The following is a 6,328-nucleotide window of genomic DNA, read 5'->3' as shown; positions in this document are numbered from 1 at the left end:
GGGAACAAATGAGTAAGTAAGACCAGTGCAAATTATTATCTTTATCCCAGCACCTGACAGGAGGAGCTGTTTTGGCCAGTCAGCTCTGTCAAGCGCTCCCCTTCCTGCGCTACAATATAATCTTGTGGACTAGGCTGAACGGAGATGCACACCCATGCCAAATGGTCTTCGCGTGCATTTTTTGTCCTCTTTCTGCAGAGGTAGGAAATCATCTTTTTTTTTTTTTTTCCTTAAAAAAAAAAATAAAATCCCTATCTTTAGGATTGGTGGGAGAAGCCATTTGCGAATGATGGGTGTAAATTATGCCTGCTTAGTCAGACAAGAAAATTAGAGACTGCAGAATTAGACTCTGCTTGCAATTATCTTTACATGGAACCGGTTTACAGAAAAAATAAAACATAAAACATTGGTATGCTCCTTGGCTTTCTGATAAATTCTCCAGTGGTTTATTTTTGGCCTGTCAACATCGAGGTGTGTCCCCTTGTCTGAAGGCCGGGAAGGATCTCCTCGCTTCCTCGCATGGTGGCAGAGCAGAAGGTTTGTGACCTGCCAGTGGCCAAGGCTCTTTGCTCCCCACGTGCCTAATTACCCGTGCCAAGATGCAGAACGAGTTGTTAATACCTTTTTTTTTATTTTTTTCCCTACCACGCATGCAAAGGGCAAGGAAAGAGCATGTTGTTTCAGATGCCTGTTCAGATCAGACGTCGGTGGAATTACGCAGGGAATTAATTTGGCCAGCTGCAGCCCATCCGTGTTTCCCAGTCCTCTGACAAACTCAGGCCTGCTTCCAATTCGCGCTGAACTTCTCTGGGTGTGCTGGAACAAGGGAGGAAGTTTAAATGTCGGGCAGGGGATCTGTGCCTGCATCTGGCCTTTCCTATACAGAACAAAATGAGGCAGGGCTGGGCATCACTGCTCATCATGACCCGATGTGGGGCATGGGGCGGGATATTTGGGGGGAAAACAACTTTCCCAGAAACATCAGCCATGGGGAAAGATGTTCTTCTGGACGTGATGGCCCAGATGGAGGCAGTCAGGGAGGGAAAAAAACCTCCAGCAGCTGCTGGCAGCAGCACTTGGCTCCTAACTCGGCGCACCAGCTGCGAGGAGATGTCAGCGCCGGTCCCTGCAGCAAAGGTTTCAGGTGGGCTCCTCTTAAAGCTGGTGCTGAGCCATTGCACCAGCTAAATGCTTGTCTTTCATGCCCGTCAGAGCCTGGGCACAGGGTTAATTCTGGTGCTTTTCAGCTTAGCAAGCAATAAAGTCTCCTGTTTTCTCCTGCTGGAAGGGAGCTCGTGGTGTGCGTGGAGTGAAAGGGGAGCGTGGGAGGCTTCCTGCGCACCCTGCGGCCCTCCTCGCAGGAAGGAAGGAATGTTCTGCTGTTACTTCTTCAAATCTGATGTTTATTTAGTATTTTGGAAGTGTTAAGAAAACAGAAAATGAAAAAAAAAAAAAAAAAAAAAAAGATAGGAAACGCATTGCGTTTTGAAATAGGACTTGTAAGATGCGCTCTGGTTTCCCCACTTCTTCCGAGGCACCCAGGGGCTGGGGTGGGTGGGTGGATGTGTCCAGGGATGGATGCATGTGTTGGGGTGGCATGCACGGCACAGCACCCCTTTTCTGAGCTCCTCTGGGGACTGCCAGCTTCACCCTGAGTGAGGAGCTGAAACCTCGCATGCCTCGGGCCGTGCACTTTGTGTCTCTTTTCTGCACCATTTCTGGAGACCTCCTTTGGCCGTGCAGCAGACGGAGGGCTCAGAATTTGCCCAGTTTCCAAGCGCTCAGTCGTGTTTGTGCTGTAAGAGCTGGAGGGACCGGAGCAATGGAGCTCTGGGTTAAAAACCAGGGACTCTTTAGGCTTGGAAATCCCTTGCTTAAACTTGACCCCTGTTATTTCTACATACCCTTTCCGTTTGATGGTGGGACAGAAGAATAATATTTATAAGCGGGTCTTAGTACAAATAAAACAGGGCTGATGAGGCTTTATTTTAGCCAGTGTGCAGAATCTTCCCTGCATTGTATCTGTGCTCCTCACCGCTTCCATTTCATGGTGGAGAACATGACCAGCATATTGAAACCCGACTGGAAAATAAAGAGCCTCTCTTTACAGCCTATTTTCATAATTTTCTATGGGAAGCTTTTGGGTTTTTTTCAAATGCAAAGAGGAAAAAACGGAACCGTGTCCAGTAAACCAGTGAACATTGGATATTTAAAGTAAGATGTCATATAGAGGAGTACTTCATGTCGGCTTTTTTCAAATGTAAAAAAAAAAAACGATTAATTCTGCATAACTATTTCTGTTCTATATGGGGGAGGGGGAGGGAGACTCGAATGGGAATAAAGCAAAATGAAGCATTCTGGATGGGTTTTTTGTTGAATCAAAATCTATCCCCTTGTTTGTGTCCCAGAGGCGTGCCAGTGCCTGGTGCTGCCTGCTCCATCCCAGTGTGGCGGCACACCGTGCTGGGCACCTGCTTTTAATCAATTAGGGATGAAATGACCCCAAATCCATCAGTTAACACTTGCCTGCCTGTCATACCTGGGGGCAACGCGGGTGTCGGGCTCCTTGATGTTTAGATTGGAAGTGAATCTAAAGTACATCTTTCCCGAAAAGCGATCCCAATTTTAAGGCAGTATTTTGGCACATCTCAGTACATCTCAGCAAGATGCAGCCCGGGAGTGGGCGAGAGCAGCACGCTGCGGCTCTCTTGCCAGCGCCGCTCACCGCTGGGTGAGGCAGCCCTGGAGAGATGCAATTACATCCCCTCGTGTTAGCAGTTTAAAGATCAAGCAAGGAGTGGTTTGACTAGAGATTAAATATAAAGATAGCCATTTATGAATTAGAAAGGAGAAGGAAAAAACCCTCCGAGTAGATTAAAGTCTTGCAGGACTGACTAATCAGCCACTGGTGAAGCGTGGCCGCCTCGTCTGCTGCACCGAGGGGGCTAAGGACAAGTTTAATATTGCTTTACAATGCAGAGGCTGCAGGAAGAGAAGGGAAAAGTAGCATGCCTGCCAGCTCCAGAACAGTGCAGGAGAGGGGATGGGGGATGAGCAGGAGCCTCAGCTGCTGATTATGGTGAGAGGAGGCTGGAGCCTCTGTGCAGGCACTCACGGTGCTCTCCTGGCTTGGTCCTCCCTACTGGGGGGCTGTGCTAAAATTCAGGTAAAGGTAAAGGCAAAATTCTTGTGCAGGTAAAGATAAAAAGGTAAAATTCTTGTGCAGTCCTGCCCTACAGATAGGGAAGGAGAGCTGAGATCCTTGGCATTAAGTCCATGCCCCTCTCGAAGTGGCGTGGATAGAGCTGAGGCTGTTCTAACTGGTGCTGGATTCAATAGTGCTGGAATAAGTAACGGGGAGCGAGGCATTGCCATCTGCTCCTAGGGGTAATTCTAAGTATGTTTTTGGAATGGTGCTGTTCTGGAAAAAGCCAAAATGCACCTTATTGTGTTTGCTGCTGTTTGCTAGTTAGCTGAAGGCAGCTAATGAGTCATCAAAGCCTTTGGGAAGCGTTCCACGGAGAGGGCTGCTGCTAGCGCGGGTGGCTGCGAAGGCTGAAGGTTCTCCAGGGTTTTGTGGAGCGCCCGCAGATCCTGCTGAGCTGATATTAACGTGCTTCAAAGCATAATCCAGCGCTTATTATCGTTTTATAGCCAACCGAAATATCGTAACATAATCCTAGCAGAAGATTACGATCTGTCCTTGAGGCACAGAAGAACAGCAGGAACATCTTTATTTTCAGAAAGAGAAGGCTTTGGCAGACCTGGCTCGTGCTTGAGTGCCGTGGAGATGTGGCCAGGAGATGCCTCGCAGGACAGGCAGGGGTTCTGACCTTGTCCTTCCTGGACAATGAGCTGTGTGTATCGGGGAGCCCTTGCAAACAGAAGAATTGGGTTGTGTGGTTACTGAAACATTGGGGTCCTGGGACTTCTGCATTGCTCTGTGTTACACTGGTGGAATGAAGGATCTTGCAGAAGCAGGTGCAGCTCCTGCTAGGTAGGAGCTGTCGTTCACATCAGCAGGAGCCCATCACTCACTGGGTGTGTGCCTCTGACAGCTGAGTCCAGGATGGGGAGGCAGTGGGATTAATGCCTGGCTCAGGGAGGAACCAGCTCTACGTGAAGTCAAGGGTGATCAGCCTCAGCGAGGCAGTCAGTTCCCAGGGGATGCTGCATGCCAAGGGTACCTCGTGCTATAAATGGCTTTGGATGGTTGAATGTAGACCTCTTATAAACTCCAGCACTGCACAGGACGCTTGTGTCCTTGCGCTGTCATCCTGCCCTCAATCACTGAGAGTTGTTCAAGGTCGTAGGAAGAGCCCAGAATGACATCCAGGCTGGTTGGCTGCCCTAACTTTGTCTCATCTTTGCACCTGGTTTCAGGAATGCTTTTTGTTTTTCCATCCTGTGGGGCACTCCCCCCACTGCGCTGATGCCTCAGGAGCATCTCGAGCAGGATGCAGCCGCACATCAGTTATTTCTGCTCCCAGAGCCTGCTTAAAGACAAGCAGCACGGCGCTGAGTGCCCGCTGGCAAGCGATGTGCTCAGCCCCCTATTAAAAACAGCAGAACAAGTTTAATCTCTGGATGGCAGGGAAGTTTGCATCGTCAGCATTGTTTGATCCAAGTTCTAGAGGCAAAATTGAAATCGTTCTTCACCAGACTCAACACATTGATCTCCAGCGAAAGAGCACTTGTAAATAACCTCCTTGAGAACGTGTCGCCCTCTTTCTCCTCCAAACCACACTCCTCCATGAGAAGGGCAATCCCCGAGGATGCTCCAAAAGCAAAAAAAAAAAGAAGCAGCAGAAAGGGCTTTGGGGAGGTTTTTTCCTCTCTTTCCCATTCCTTTCTCATTCCTGCCCCTCTGGTCCACCATCAAATGCACACGTGGCATGCTCCAGATTATGAGCCATTAATAAGGGAAAATCCTGAGAGCCTTCGTGGAGGCTTCTGGCGTGGCGTTTGGGTTTGCCTTTTTTATAGGTTTGCCTTTCCCTTGATGCTGATCTAATGCTGTACGTTCATGTCAGCACGTTGATCAGCTCCAGCTCAGCCTTCAGGGGAGAATGAATGGCTCTCTCCTCAGGATCAATAGGACATTTTCAGGAATATCTTCAGCTGAAAGGAAAGGCAACTGATGTCAGACTTGCTCAAGCACAAGATTTCCCTGCCATGATTAGATATATTAAGGGAAGCTGACTGATAAAATTAAAACGTGATTTTTTTCATCACCAAATGAGACATAATGACCACTTTAAACACTTGTAAATTGCACTGAAAACGGCTAAGTTTGTAGCGTGGAGATGTAGAAATTGTTATTTCTGCATTGGCCTGCGGTGAGCTTTGAACAAGTTTGTTGGAGCAGTTTGTTGTTGTTGACCTCTGGTAGGCTCTGAGCTTGTAAGGTGCTGAGCGCTTCAGATTGGAGCTTCAAAGACATTTAAGTATCTTTGATTTCAGTAAGTTGATTCATTAGCTTCGAGTTAAGGATGTGCTTAATGATTTGCAGAATGGAGCCCAGCCAGCGTGGTTTTCAAATTAGATGTATGTCAGTGTGGTTTTTTTCTTTTCCTCAGGTTGATTAGATGGTTAGGACATTGGAGGGAAGGCTGTGGCAGTTCCTATGACCTCCTTCAGAGCAGAGACTGGGTGAGTCCATCCCGTGTCTCCACTGATCAACAGCAGCTTTCAGAACAGGCACACTTCAGTTCAAATATTATTCTTCTGTAAGAAGAAAAAAATATAGTAACTTAAAATGGGGGTAAATTCAGAAGAAAAGCATCTTTAATAGCAACAGGCTCCTAGTTGGTGCCTCCCTCTGGGTAAGGAGGAAGAGGTTTTTTCCCTTGCCCTCTCTGTTTGATGCAGCCAAATCTGCCTGAGCAGGGACAGGAGGAGGGTTGTGCTCGCCGAGGGCAGCATTCGGTTATGTGTTGCTCAGAAATGAACGTGCTTTTGCTCTCCTCTGGGGCTGGAAGGCTTGGAGGAGCCCCTCACGTGCAGCAGGGCTCGAGGGCAGCTTGGGGCACAGCCCGGTGCTGGTGGGTCTGCATCAATCGGGGTCCAGAGCAGGGCCTGAAGCCCAGCTTGCTGCACCGTGATTGCTCTGATGCTCACGGCGAAGCCAACACGAATTCCTGCAAGCATTGCAGAGCAGAGCTGAGGAGCACCCTGCCTTTGTAGTTGCACATCCACCCTCCCAAAGACTGGAGCGCAGAGATCCAGGAAAACGCATGCAGGAGATGAAAGAAGAATGCACGGTTTGGAAATAAAATGAAATCATCCATAATGAGGCGCTTCAAAAATAGCTTTGTCACTTTTACCC

Source organism: Aythya fuligula, chromosome 23, assembly GCF_009819795.1.
Source record: "Aythya fuligula isolate bAytFul2 chromosome 23, bAytFul2.pri, whole genome shotgun sequence".
Lineage (NCBI taxonomy): Eukaryota > Metazoa > Chordata > Aves > Anseriformes > Anatidae > Aythya > Aythya fuligula.
Note: the sequence above shows the minus strand (reverse complement) of the source record.